General features: G+C 46.2%; 1 protein-coding gene and 1 long non-coding RNA gene across 2 annotated transcripts in view; both read right to left on the bottom strand.

Moving 5' to 3' along the window:
* The window catches only part of TNRC6C (trinucleotide repeat containing adaptor 6C), a 64,542-nt gene extending 63,318 nt beyond the window's left edge, over positions 1-1,224 (bottom strand). The window contains exons 1-2 of the mRNA XM_015879959.2: positions 1,197-1,224; positions 576-597 (exon numbers count right to left, since the gene is read on the bottom strand). The gene's annotated coding sequence lies outside the window, so the exon portion shown is untranslated. The remainder of the gene's footprint in view (positions 1-575; positions 598-1,196) is intronic.
* A 29-nt stretch (positions 1,225-1,253) lies between these two features.
* On the bottom strand, positions 1,254-15,198 carry LOC116654203. The gene is made up of 2 exons (XR_004309211.1): positions 14,148-15,198; positions 1,254-1,296 (listed from the first exon to the last, which is right to left on the bottom strand). It is a non-coding gene; the product is annotated as an uncharacterized LOC116654203 (long non-coding RNA).
* Positions 15,199-15,449: the final 251 nt, after the last annotated feature.

Raw genomic sequence — 15,449 nt, 5'->3', positions numbered from 1 at the left:
ATTTGAGAAGCTGTACTTGCCAGTCTGCCACCTAATTACACAGCAATAAACGTGCATTAACTAGTTCAGCACCGAGCTACAGCCCTGCCTGCTGCGTGGTGACAAACAACCCGAAGCACAGAGCAGATGGCAAAAGGCAGCAGCTGCAGCAGAGAGGCAGCACACCTGTCTCACTCCTCACCTTTGCTAAGGCCATGGCTTCACCACCATCTCCTCCATGCAGGGCACCAATCCAGCACTAAAGAGGGCTCTGCTTCTCCCTGCTGCTGCCTCCAGCACCCTGCAAACCAACCCACTTACCAAAAAGAAAACCCCAGAAAGAACGAAAGCAGGCGGTGATGGTGGCTGTTCCAGTTATTTCATCCATGCATTCCAATAAAAAAGGAGCCATGTGACACCCAGCAAAGTAAAAACCTACTGAGAATCCAACATGAACAGTCAGCTCCTGCACCAAGGCTTAAGGAACACAACTAATGAGATACTCCCTCCTCATTAGAAAGGAACATAAAGAACAAAACACACACTTTTAAACAGACTTGTAACATGGTTCACAAAATGAATAAACATGGATTTACCTTTGGTTTTTTGTTCAGCAGCCTGAAAGAAGAACAGAACAGACAAAAAAAAAACACAAATCAACTTCTTGTCAATATTCAAAGGGATATCTAATAATTGAGCTGCAATCCTGACCTTTTGCAGGTGATGCTTACATAAAGTGGGTGTTAATGATAGGAACGTTTTGATTTAATTTTACATGTAAGGAACGTCAGAACAGCCATCTTTGTCTGACAACAGCCCAAAGCTGCTGCCTAACAACAGTAAGAAGCACAACAAGCAGGGTGACCCCCAGCCCTCACCCAGCCTTCCACCACCTGAGGCTCAGAGAGTCCTGAACCAACCTGCTCTATGTGACAGCCAGAGAATTCCATTCCATGGATTTGCCCAGTGTCTCTTGTGAAGCCCCAAACTTTTTGCATGCAGCACTGGAAGCAGCTACCACCACCCATGGATGGCCAACAAGCTCAAGGCTTGCTAATGAACTGTCACAACTGCTCTCACTGAGCCTTCCTGACACACCATGATCTCACTTAGAGCCAATGGGGCTGCTCACTTGTGAATTATTCCAAGTGAAGCTTACAGAGCTATGCCCGTATGACACAAATGTGAATATATCAGTAAAGAAAAAATAAGCAAACCTTTTTCTGAGCACCTTCCTTCTTTTTCTTTTCTTCCTGCTTTTTCTTTTTCTTTTCTTCCATCAAATGTTCCTCTTCTTGTGTTTCTTCTTCTTTCTCCCTGAGAGAATAAAAGGGTGGAGAGAGCTTTTCAGTAAGATCAACTTTAGCTGGGAAGGCAAATAGTCCATACTAATGTTGTTAGCTTTCTAATTCTCATGTCTAAAAAGGGCTGTTTCTCATGCTGGAAAGAAAACGTTACAAAAAGGGGAAAAAAGCTGTTCAAACCAAAACCAGCAACAACTAAAACAGCAAGGAAAGGAAACTCTGAAATAACAGAGCTAGAACCCCCCTCTTCCATCACTACTTAATGCTGCAGTGCTGTATGGAAAGAAGACTTAAAGCTAGGGGAAAAAAAAGAACCAGGCCAACTAATTAGTGCTGACTTCCTAAAGCTGTGATTCACAATGTACCTTAAGGATTATGCATGAGTACATTGCTTTCTAAGTATTTTATTTTGTTCTTTCTGATCAAACGCTCGTTTTCCTCAGCTGCATTCATTTTGTTCTCTAGGAAAAAAAAAACAAAAAAAAAACAACCATAAAACGAAGTCTGGATTAATCCAAATTATCCTATTTTCTGTTTATCCTATCAATTCTAGCTAAAGGATTCACATGACTATAAAACACCACTTCTCCACAGGCACCTTGCTTAAAGATGCCAACTGCAGCCAAACAGGAAGTCATCCCAAACCAAGGACATGCACCTAAACCTCCCCTCCTTCTGTGCTCTCTTTGTCCATCACTGCACTGAACAGCCCTAACAAGGAATCCCCCGCAACGCCCTGCCAAGCAAATACCAACAAGCAGTAAATGAATTATTTGCAGTAACTGTTTTATCTTCCTTGTCAGCTCTTCAGAGCCTGATCATTTATCAGCCTTACAGATCTTCTGAAAAGACTCCATTTCTGATCGGCTGAAACTATTGCTGCTATTATTGGATTAGAGCTTCTGAGGCATGATTTGATTTTCGGCTTTTCCAGCTGCCTAACAATACAGGCTGTGGCCACCATAGGTATGTAATGCTTGCAGAGCCCCCAACACCTGAAAGCAGCTTTCCTCTCCCTGTTACCCAAACAGCGAGCATCCCAGTGCCAACTCACAGCTCTAAATGCACATCAGTGCCCTTTTGCACACAGCAGGGTACTCCAAGTATTCACATAGAGTATGGCCATAGCAGAGCACAGCAGTGAGGTCAGCACAGCTGGAGGCAGGACCTGAAGCACTACAACCACGTCCCATGCTATCACACAATGCCCACACAGCTCCCCATATTCACACCAGTTCCCAAGGGCCACGTTCCAAACACTGCACCGTAAACCCAAGCTTAAGGAACTGCAGATAGGAATCTGCACAGCACGTTTAGCACCGCATCAGAGATGGGTACTTGAAATGGCAGCTTTAAACAGACTCTTGTAGGACTTAGCAAAAAGTGATGACTTACACTGCCAAAAGAAACAGAGTCGAAACCGTAATAGCTGTGACTTTCTTCCTGTTGGCTCAGTAGAACAGAAGTCCCCTGGATTTCAGGGACTACAAAGCAGCTGCATCCACTCCCTGCACTTCCAGCGCTTCCTAACGAAGTCCTACCACACTCTACAAAGCCCAAACCTCCAAGTGATCAGTGCCAAGCTGCCAGGCTGTTAGCAAGGGAAGTTCCAGCCCTTCCCCTGTGTTAAAGCAGGTGACTGAAGCAAGCCAGAGCAAGTGGGAAATAGCTTGGTCTCCTCCTGCCATTCCCCTCCCTTCCACCCCAATACACCATACCAGAGGATGTTCCAAATCAAAGCACAGCAAACACGCTGCTCCATTAAGAACGTGGTGTATTTTACTACCGTGTTATCCCATCAATTACAACATAAGAGGCAGAAGTGCCACTCCTAGCAGAAACCTGGGTTGTTTTATTTCATTTCCGAGTTTAAAATGGCCTCAAATTAACTCAGAAAACGATACTATAATTTTTAATGGAGTTCAATTTTCAGAACTGATTTACATAATGACACTTCTGAATACATATGCTTTAAATATGCTTAAAATAGAAATAAAGCTCCAAGTGGTCTCTCGGATGGCAACACTCGCTGTCACTTCTAGGCAGAAATTAGTCATCTCAGAGCAAAACAACAGGAAAATAATACAAACATTGCTATATAAAGTTTGGTTACAGTGCCAAAAGCCATGTGTTGCAGTCTGACCTCCCAAGTGACGATTCAAGGAAGGATGCTAAAGAATAAAAGAATACAAAGCTCACGATTTAAATATCTTAGGATATGTCTAAAAACAACATCTGAGCCTAAATCCAGGCTTCCAGCAAAGCACTCAAGCTGAGGAGGTTCCCCTGCACTGGGAAGGTGAGATGACAACTCACTGTCAGTACAGCCTGGAGGTCCTATGTTTGCCCTCTGCAGTCAATGCCCATTACAGAAAGCCTTATTTTTCCCTTAAAATAACAAAAAAGGAAACCAATTTAGGTTGATTTTCTTTCTTAAACCCAATGAAAACAGTTTTCTAGTTAGCATCAGACACTGGATCAGTTTCACATCTGAAAGCACAGCTGGCGGTCCGTATTGCACCAATGTGACATCCTTAACGGGACTCTGCAAGAAGCCTTTTGGGAATACAGCATTCTGATGCAAACCTCGAGAGCTGATCCTTGTCATTATATGTAAGCTTATACCCATCCTGTGCCTCATCCAGAAGCACTGCAATGGCCAGACATGGGACAGAGGCACATCCCTGTGACACCACTCCAATCTAAAGGGTTTGGACAGCACGGACATGAAACACAGAATAACCACTTAGAAGGTTCTTTAAGATCTGGTTCCAAATGGCAGCAATGAAATAAGAGGAAGAATACATAAAATCAAAAGCAACAAGAACTGGAAAGGCAACCTGCAACCAATTCAGGACAAGTGAGAAGTGCTGCTGAAGAATTAAAGAGCTGTTTCTTAGAAGTGACAGATCCAAAAGAGAACACAGACACCCCAACCCAGAGGAGGAATGCTGCCAGAGGCCCCATGCCACCAGCAGCCCCTGGTTTAAAAGGGATAAACCAGGGCTCCTCATCATCCCCTTGTTCATGCTGCTTCCTCCCTCATCCTTGCTCTGCCCAGCCCTCTGTGACCTGTCTGCAGCTGACCCTGGCAGAAGGCAAAGAGCTGGCAAGAGCTTAACCAGCAGCAAGGTACCAATGCTCAGTCATTACATCAAGAAGAGTCATACCAGTCCCTAATGATCAGCTGGCCATAAAGGGCTGCTGAACACAGCCCCAAACAAGGATCCCATAGCGTAGTCCTTCAGTTCCTGCACCCCGATGATCCTGGGGAGACAACCCAGCTTCTTAAGTGAGCTCCCGTGGACTGGCAGAAGGTAGAACTACAAAGAACAGCTTTAAGAGAGATCTGAAGGCTTTCCCACTCTCTGGGCCTGATGTAACTTACCACAGCCCAACTGCATCCAAGTCATCCCTGACTACCTAAAATAATCTGCAGGAGACGGGTAGCACCCCAGAAGACTTGTAAAGAGTCAAAGATTGCACCTACAACTTAAAAGGGGAAGGGAAAAAAGCCATCACTAACAGCTAACAAAGATTTATGAAGAAAAGCTACATCAAATCAGCCTGTTGTTTTCCCCATGGCATAGCTACAGGCATTTTTTAACATGGAAGAAAGGAGATGCAACAGAAGTAATTTCTTGACTTCTCAAGCCAGATGTAAAGCTTTTGTTAATAAAAACACTGTGCTTTAGTCATATTCTAAGAGCAGGGAAACACAAGCTGAGTGACACTATGGCACAGTCAGCAATTCCCCTTCCAAGCAGGCAGAGATCCCATGGATTTTGTTGCAGTACATCACACACGTCCAGCAGCATTCAGTGCTTCTATTAATCGCTTCACAGCTGGAATAACGTGTGCACTGAGCTTCCAGAACATGTCAAGTCATGAGGCTGCAAAACATGGCTAGACTGAACTCAGGAGAAACAGATACACCTGGGATGTGGTATGAATAACAGCAGAGTGCAATTCAGCAACAGCACAGGGTAACACGTTCAGCAGGAATTAACTGGGAAACCACCCTGAGCTACACCACTGAGGACAAGGTAAGCTGATCAATGTGTTTTATGCATAGGTGTGATTGTGCAGCTTGAAACTAAACCTTGTAATTTGAAAGACTGGGTGCAAAATGTGTCTCTGCAGGGAATCGTAAATGAAGCTTGAGGAACATTTGTTTGACCTCAATTTATGATTTATTAATCCCATGCTTTGGGGCTTCTGACTGTCAAATTACGTCCCTGTCCTGCATTTGTCACTACTTAGTACATAATTTGACTTGACAGGATTTCTCCCTTCATGTGAAACATCAAAATATCATTCTCTGCTAACTGTGGGTCTGGTGCTTTGGTTTTCCCAGTATCTGGTCAACCAATCTCGAAGCATGCAAGATAAAACTGATCAGTACTAAAACAGGACCCTGACTTCTGAAGCCACAGAAACCCCGTCAAGAACCCTGTACATAAATAAACCACTAAGACAGCCCTTGGTCTTCCTTGGACTGCACTGTGCAGTTTCATCTCTAAGGCATCTTGGGGTGCATTTGGTTTTGTCTGTTGATGTGTGTGCAGGGTACTGGTGGATATCTCCAGGTCTCTGATGCTCTCTGGACCCTCCTCCACAGCTGCCAATAATTGTGAAGGATTACACCTGATTCCCACAGCCCCCACTTTGGGCTTTCTTGAAATCACAGCCCACTTTACTAAAAAGGCAAGACATGCACATACAACTGAATTCACTGCTGAAATTGGAGCACAAGCAGAATGGAGCTGCCATTTAAAGACAACAAACACTACAGGTTTAGCTGAGAATAGGATGTGAAAAGCATCGTATTCAATTAAAATACTTACTGAAGCTATGGGAGATACAGGTTACCCCAGAGACTGAGTTAATAATCCTGCTCTTAGATCCCTTACAATAGAAATCCCATCATCAGGTGGAACAAAGACAAAGAATTCTTGCCTAAGACAACTCAACCTCCAGCAGCTGGTGTCTCCAGCAGTGCCATTTTGGATCATTGGTTAAAGAGCATCTCTATTATGACAGCACCTCGAGGACAGTGCCAAGTGCTATTTACTGCAGGACCCAGGCTGGCCTTTCAGTTTCCAGTTCACTCAACAATAACTTCTCATGACCCTACTTCATACACACATAATAATATAAGCAACCACCACAGCAAATTAAATTAGAATAAAAATAACGTGGACTCAAAAGAAATTATTAATTCAATTGAAGATTAAAAACAAAGCAATAAAACAAACAAACCACGGAGCAGCTCGGCCTTGTTTTAGCTTCTACTAAACCAGCACAGGGGAAATCTCAAACTGAAAGGCTTTCCTGACCAAGAATGCAGACTGACCACAAAGCACAGGTCAGATGCCTGAGGTCTGACCACGCATCAGCGCTGCTCAGTCCCAGTGCACAGCTGTGGGCTTTGGGGTTTTGCTTTCCATCTACAGGCTGCCTTTCTCAAGGATCATTGCCAGAGTCCTAATGAGAATGTTCCAACTGACGTGTTAGGTCTTTATTACTGAGTATTGCAAAGCAATGCTGGTAGAGTTGTACAGCAAAACCGTGGGTGCAGAGGACATGGCAGCCATACATCCATCCAGAACTGAAAAGGCTCATTCACGTTGCATTCACCACCCAAAGCAAGCAATCAGCAGCTGAAAACAGGTTAGGAACAGCTCCCCTTGCCCAGAAAACAAGAGAAACTCATTTCTTAAAACAATAAGCTCCAGACTGAGCAGTGAGGTTGACTAGATTTAGCCTCACAGAGCTGCCTCCCAGCCAGGCCTGCTGGAAACAGCACACAATGCAGAACAGCTTTGCAATCCAGCAGCAGAGCAGCATGTGCTCATCTCTTCTAGGCACTATGTTTGTCTTCTGCAAACACCTGAGAAGAGCAGAGCTCTGTGACAAGAGACAAAGCCCCCAGAGCAGCCAGCTGCTCAAATAAACATCACCCATCAACTGACCAAGCAGCAGTGGCAACCCCTGGACAAGCTGCTGCTCAGATGTTTGGCAGGACCTGAAGAACACATCAGAGCAGTGAACTTCCAGCCCAGCACACACGGACACAGCTGAGGAGGTGGTCAGGGAATGGAACAGGAGCAGCAGCTCTTTTGCTCCGGGCTCTCTGTGTTGATCTCTCCCATAGAAAGGCTGGAGCAGCCAGGCAGCACATCACTGCATCACCAGGCTCTGATGACAGTGAAGGGGACAATATGCAGTCAGAAAGAACACAGCCTCTATACAGGACTCCTTCACACAAACACAGCTAAAAGAAATGACAGGTACACCTGCACAGCTAACACATGCATTATTTTGCCCTTAAGGTTTCCAATGCCCTCAGCTCTCCTTTCCCCCTTTCCATCAGAGCCACACAGCAGCACTCAGCTATGTAGCCATGCCACCTGACTCAGCTGTTGCCCATCTGTGATCCCCAGAGGCCCTTTCCACTCCTATGACATTAAAACCACTGTACAGATGAGCCACAGGAGCCTACAGAAGGCAGATCTGTGTGATGGCATCCTGCACATCTACCTTACCCATCTGAAGGAAGAGCCAGAGCTGGTACATGGCACCAGGACACCAGGCAGGGCTGGGACAGACGTGATGGGGCACCAAGGACAGGGCCTCAAGATCTAAAGTTCAGAAATAAACTATTCCATCCTTCATGCAATAGGGCTCCAAATGGTACAACACAGCTCAGGGATCACCAGCACAAGATGAGATTAAAAGGGGAAAGCAGGCACCAAGAGCAGCCCTTCTTGTAGAAGCTGGGAGGGAAGCAAGACTAAAGGGAACATGAAGACGCAGCTACATGTTCTCATAACGTATTTATTCCTTTAAAAAGACTACACAAGTCCTTAATTTCCTCCTTCTGCATTTTCAAACTTGTTGGGAGAGCTCATTGAACATTCAAGTTGTTGTCTCCGAGTTTTCCAAATACCATTCTATTTAAAGGCACTGTGAATAGGGAATTCAATTTATCAAGTGAATGAAAGAAGAATTCTTAGCAGGAACCCTGGTGAGCTAATCAAGAGTCACAATAAAATGTCAGGGGTCCTGGAATTCTCTGCAGGAGGTTAACACCAAATCTGATCTGAGCAAAGGAAGACAAAACATACTGCAGACTAATGAACTGTGCTCAAAAACTGCAAAGATGGGGAAGTTTAAACACAAATGAAAAAAAGAAATTACTTGTTTTGTATTAATACATCCCCAACGTTTAACTACAAAAATCAAAACATCGCCCTCCGTCACTATTTCACTCAACTTCAATACATTTTGAATCCATTTAGTTGCTGTTCCACTGCATCTTCTGTTGCAGCACGTTGCTGAACAAGTAACCCACCTTCCCATTAGGTTTAGAGGTTCTCTGTTCCACCACTTTCCATAATAAAAGCATCCAGACACCAACTCCTGCCAACAATAAATCTATCGAGTACTCAATTCACAGCTGAACTCGGCATTTTTATTATATATTGGAATATCAGATCCATCAGCAGAATGGATTATCACCATATTTCAACCCAGCAAATGAAAGACCTCTCCATGAAGGAACCAAACCGCTTCCAGTTGCAGTAAACACCACTTTGGAAATCAATTTATAGTGAATCACCATCTCTGCAATGACCATTTCATGCCTTCAGTTAGTCCATAAAATAGCCCAAGGGAACAAACATACTCAGAAATTCATCAGTTGCTCCAAAAGTAACGCTCCCTATTTATTTCCTTGGAAACTACAACAGATCCAAAGAGCATGAGAGCATTATTTGGTAGGGCAGACTCTCAGCTACTACTTTGCAACACCATCAGCTACGCACTTACACCAGCAATGCCACACTTAGGGGAGGTGACCACTGCTGCTGTCACCACTGCCAAAATGGATCACTATGCCTCCCTGTGCTCACACCCACTGCCTGGCCTCCATAAGCATTCAGCAAGCTCAATGGCAGCAAATGCCATTTTTTTCCTTCATAGAGATATTCAGTTCCACGTGTTTGCTTCACGTGCTTCCATGTTGGATGTCAGACTGCTCCTCTGCATTCTACAAAACATAACAGGTTAGCGGTGGGAAGATTCAACCTCTGCTGCCATATCACCAACATGTGCTTCCAGCAGCTGGGCCAACATCATACAGCAGGAGGCATTACTTTCAGAGCAGCCCTCCCACACTCCAAAGGTCTGCATAATATCTGTGCAGAAGATGCAGACAGAAGTCCATAAGGATGAGTTCCTTCTCGTCTAGATGTTGATGGAGGGGATAATTCGAAAAGCAATGTGTTCTTGGTGACCAGTGAGATGAGACTTTGATTGTTGATTTTAAAAGCAAAGGACTTTAAAAAGCTTGAGCAGAAGATTAACTGCTGGAGAAGTGAGCTCTATCATACTTTCACTGAGCTCTATTGAGTCCCACTGAACATCTTTTACTCTCTAAGTCTTTTCTTGACTGCAGCAATCACGGACCAGATTTAGTTCTACAACTGGATTGGACACCCACACTTAATGATCAGTGTACTACTAAATATTCAGTACCATTTAAACTGCCCTGAGTAAGCTCTTCTCCTGTACCACAACACACTATAGTTTTTAAATGGCTTGGGAAGTCAAACCTCTTCATTACATACAAGCTAACACCACAAACTGAAACCAAACTGTTTCGTAAGCAGGAAAATGAAGAGGTAACATTACAGGTAGATGTGATGAGCACTCTAAGGCCAGTAGGTTATTTTGAATTAACAGGAAATTATTGCAGCATCACATATTAGAACATTGCATGAGACAGAGCCGAGAAGGACTGGACAAGCAGATATGCAGCATCTTTCATTTTGCAGCTTGGGTAGAAAAGAAGCTGTTGAGTGAAACAATTTATTTTCAGAGCTGAAAATAGGGCCAAATCTAAACTGTGCCTCCTGGAAGCAATTCTCTATGTTAGGAAAGCTTGTAACTAGTTAAAAATACTGAGAGAAGAGGAAAGTTGAGACCTGCAGGTGGAAAGGTAGAAGGCATCCTGCAGCCTGGCCTTGCCAATGCACTGCACCTGCAGTGTTACAAAGCTTTCCATCACTTCCTAAAACCTGCTACCAACATCTACAAAGTTTCTCTTCCAAACATATCCTGAGCTCTACCAGGAACATGACAAGCAATACCAAAAACCTTCCCCGGTTTTCTGTCAATGGCACAGGAATGGAGCACAGCAAAATGGCAGACAGCACTGACCCATTCATGTAGCTGCTCTTAGCACTGCTGAGCTGCTCCCTGTTCCTATAGTGGTTTGCACTGAAGCACAGAGCTGCTGCTCTGCTGCCTATCAATATCCACTGTTTAAAAACACCACCCCGTCAGCATCTGAAATTAGCATCAGCCATAGAAACCTACTGGGATTTTGAGGAGCTAAGAGCCCCAGACAGACCACGCACACAGCATCAGGCTGAGCTTAAAATAGAGCAGGCAGTTTGAACTCATTATTGATATACGCACACGCTGACCACACAGAGCAGCATCCAGGCCACGGCCAGCACTACACACAGCCCCAGACAAGAGCTCTGCCTCCCTGCTGCTTCTGCAAGGAAATCCTGCAACAGCAGCACTGCTGAGAAAAGCATAAACTTCCTGCAAAAACAGACGGGCTTAATATAGGAAGGGGAAAAGGAACTAAGGGAAATTCAGGATAGCTCTGCCTGCAGAAGATGCCCGTGGGCACAACATTAAGCACTTCACAGCCCAAGGTGTTTTTTTCCCCCTTGGGTTGAGGGCTCTCTCTTCCTCCAGCTGGTAGTCGCATGATAACTATTTTGAGACCTATAAGCATATTTTTATCTGGGGCTTAATTACACAAAGGGATGCCAAGCGACTTGACGAGTCTATCTGTGTCCTAAATGAAACACAAGTCTCCAGCAATTCAGCGCTTACCGCTAAGAAAGCGAACACACACACAGCCATGGGATAAACATCAGCTATTTTAATACAAAGCAAAAAGAAACCGTACCCATCTCAGAGAACGGCCTGGGTTAAAAAGGACCGTAATGATCATTTAATTTCAAGCCCCTGCTATGTGTAGGGTCACCAACCACCAGACCAGGCTGCCCAGAACCACATCCAGCCTGGCCTTGAATGCCTGCAGGGATGGGGCATCCACTACAGTGGGTTCTCATTGGTGAGCATCTGAAATAGAATCTCCTGATCAACATCCAAGTCGATGCGAATGTAGTTCTCAGTTCCTTAAACGAAGGTGCATTTCAGAAGCAAACTGCAGAGAGCTGTTTATTACAAACGACTTCCACCTCCACAGCCCTCAAAGGCAAACCGTAAGGTCTAGCTTTGCACACAGCAATCTGGGCAGCCAGCCATAAACAAGCACTGCAGCAGCACAGATAACTGTTCTCGCTCTCGAGCCATCCTTGGCTGTAAACCCATGGGGAAGACATCCAGAACGCAGCCCTCGCCTCCACCAAAGCTTCCAATGTTTGATGAGCTTGAATTGCAACTACAGTTGGGGTTACAGCAATGAGAAATTACGCTGCTGGTTCACATCCAGAGCTAAGAGCACAACCAACTGCCTGCTGCTCTGAAGGGGAGACTTAAAGCACATCGAGCCGTTCACACAGAGGTCTGCATTGAAACTCAGTGCCCCTCCATGAAGAAAGTGATGTCACATTTCAGGAAGAGACAAAAGAATCAGCAGGGCATTTTAAACTGCCGCTGCACTCTCAGCAAGCGATACCATCTCTGATAGCATCTTAAGCAGTGCAGGAGAAGGCAGTTTGTTACTACGACCAAACTAGTGCAGGAGACATTAAAATGCATTAGTGCCAAAGCAGGAAACTGCACACCAATGAGGTTTCACAAAGCACAGTTAGAACTGTTCATTGGAATCCAAGTTAATCACAATAAAGCAGTGATAACGTAAGCAAAGGTATATCCACAACATCCAGTAATTAAGATGTAAAACTAAGCCGTGCCTTTGGTAGACATATCTCATGAATAGCCCAGAATCCCAAAGCAAGATCAAATAATACCTCAGTTCCTCTGCTCTCACACATTAAGAACCAGCTTTCATTGCACCACCAGCATTTACCAGCTAAGAGACTGTGCAAAACGCATAGATCATTTAACAACGCAATTTATTGTCACTCCTGGATCACCTTCCCATTCAATAAAGTGTTTATTTCTCTTCTAAACACTATTTGCTGGGGCTGATATCTTCATAACACAGCTGAACACCTCGAGCCGTTATCACCACAAGGCATCAGCTGATGCTAAATTGGCTCGACTGCAGCGTCACAGGCATTTAAGAGGTTTCCTTATCGTTCATCTTTAATACCAAAGGATCGACGGGCTCCTACCTGCAGCTTCAAGGCCAAAGGGAAACCTTCTAATGGTATTAACCATTATCTTGTCATCTGAATTTTAAACAATTAAAACAATAGCCCTTGTGTTGCACATCTCCACTGCAAGCAAAGATGATAAACGCTTTGAACGTGAAAAGTGAGCTATTAAGTCTCACACAGAGCGATGGTTATTGAACAAAACAAGCAACGTGAATTCTACCATCAAGCTGCCGTACCTTCCAACAGCAGCAGCACCTTAAGAGACGAGCAACAGTGTGCTTTGCTTTGCAAAGGTTTGGGTATTTCATTTTTCAGGCTGCAGCTCTGGTAGCCGATACTATCCAGCAATTCTTTCCAAATGAAAGGCTCTTTTTTGACTAAAGCAAAGGATGGCTCCACCCCTGACCTCCTCCTTCAGCTTGTTTTGGAAAGAGGCCAGATGACAGCATTTGGAAAAGCGCTTGTTTATCTCGGCAGGGCCAGCTGCTTAGAGGAAATGGATGCAAGTTAACATCTTATCCGTTCCCACATTGGTTAAGTCTTAGCAGCTCAAACCGAAACCAAACCCTTCTTTGCTGGGGGGGTTTAATAACAAACGGCCATTAAAAGAGAAGAGCTGTGCAAATCCCGAGCGGGACGAAGAGTCCTTTCTGAATGAAGGGAACCAAAAGTATAAATAAAAGCTTTTCCTTCTTAGACATTACGCTTTCTGTAAGGTTAATGCTAACCAGCAGTCTGAGATAGGGGAAGATCTTATTGCTTGGCAAAGCCTTCAGCCTAACCCCGGTTCGCTGTTACTGTTTGGCAAAGTATGGAACTTAGAAGCGCTTATGTGCCCAATTATGCTTAGGAAATGTCAAAGTCTTACAAGGCCCAAATATAAAAGGATAGGAGTGCTTCCTTTAAGCAGAAACAAAAGACAGATGGAAGTCAGGAACTTGTTTCATTAAGAAGAAAGACTCAACGTGGAAAAGAACCCTAAAATGAAGGCAGCCAGCATGTTTTGCATCCACCATTCCATCCGGGCAGCACATACACACGGGATCCGAGGATCCGAGGAGGAGCCCGTGTGTGTGCGCAGCTCCGCGATACCCGGGGGCTGCAGCACAACGTTACGCGGGGTGCGTGAATCCGGCCCTACGCGCTTGGCGTAACCCCACCGAGGCTCACGGCTGCGGGGAGGGAAGGAGGGAGGGAGGGAGAAGTCTGCAGCAGAAAAGCCATGACGTAATAAGGATTACGGCTAAATTTAAACAGGCCGTGCTGCTGCGGGACGAGCAGGGGGTCGAGCAGCCAAAAAGTACGGCTAGTAACGCATATAGAGCAAGTCATTGCGCTCTGAGTGCGTGCAGCTCAGCAATTCATCCTCACAACCAGCCCTGCAATGCATTAGGGCATCCAACCTTCAATACAAGCCAAGCGACAACCGCAACCCCTGGGGGATCCATCACCTCCCCCGAGCCCCGCACACAGCACCGCACTCAGAGCGTGTCCCCCCCTCGTGTCCCGCACAGCCCGGCGTTCTCACCTTGTGTCCTGCTCTGTGCGGGGCTCTTTGGCAGCTTTCGGGTCGGTGTCGCAGGGATGTCGCCTAACGGAGGGGTCTCACAGACGTTTTCCTTCCTTAGGTTGCGGGTTGTGTTGGTGGCGGTTGATTTTCTTTCTTCCCCCCCCCCACCCCCCCTTTTTATTTTTAACCTCTCCCTCCCCCTTTCTCTCTTTCCGTTAATTGTACCCGTAATTTCACGAATCGATGCGAGAAAAAAATTAAAAAAAAAAAAAAGAAAAAAAATCTCAACGCGGCCAAAAAAAAAATAAAAATAGTAATAATAATTCTTTAAAAATTAAAGTTTCTTGTCGTCGTTTTGTCTATAAACCCTCCAAAGGGGATAAACGGCACAGAGGAGGAGATGGAGGCGAACACACGGAGCGCTGCGGATCCCGGCGCGGCTCAGTCCGTGCTTAACGCACCACGGTCCGCGTTGCAAACAAGATCCGAACCGGGTCGGGACGGGCTCTGCCGCTTCCCGGTAGGTTCAGTCCGAGTAAAGGAGCATCTGAGGGAGGTGAAAAAGTGCAAATAAAAACAGGACAGAATCAAATCAGCCAAATAAAGCACGGTCCCGTAAAGGAACACCCCCCCCTTAGTAACAACAGCGCCCTCCCGGGACGATCCGCACCGCAGGAAGCAGCGGGAGGGGAAGGATCCGGCCGAGTCCCTCCGGTTGGGGGTAAGGAATGAAGGGGGGAACGCAGCGGAGATGCCCCCGGGGCGGGGGGTTCGTGCAGCGGGTTGGGGGCCGCTCTCCGCCGCTCGCTCTCGGTGTCCGCTCAGTGCTGCTGAGCCGGGCCCCCGCTGCTCCTCCGCGCCGCCGATTCGGACGCCTCCACCTCCACCACCACCACCGCTGCTTCTGCCACCACCACCACCGTCGTCGTAGTCGTTATCGCCACCGCCGCCGTTCTCGGTAGCACAGCTGCTGCCGCCGCGGCCATTTTGTTGCTAACTGACAAGAACCGAGCCGGGCAGCGCGTACAGCGAGGGGAGGCTCCGCCGCCCGCCCCGCCCAGCGCCCAGCTCAAACAGGAAGTGCGCCGCCCTACAACACAACACCCCCACCCTACAACGGGCCGCCATGCTCCGCCCCCCTCATGTCAGGTGACAGGGGGAGCCCCCGCCATATGGAAATGAGAGAGGGTGGACTCGGACCAACCCCCCCCCCCGCGCATCATCATCATCCCCCCCATCACCATCATCACCATCATCGTCCCCCCCACACCATCATCTCATCCCCCCCATCATCATCATCCCCCCCCCCATCACCATCAT

Source organism: Coturnix japonica, chromosome 18 (genome assembly GCF_001577835.2).
Source record: "Coturnix japonica isolate 7356 chromosome 18, Coturnix japonica 2.1, whole genome shotgun sequence".
NCBI classification, from domain to species: domain Eukaryota; kingdom Metazoa; phylum Chordata; class Aves; order Galliformes; family Phasianidae; genus Coturnix; species Coturnix japonica.
Note: the sequence above shows the minus strand (reverse complement) of the source record. Positions and strands in the feature narration are given on the sequence as shown.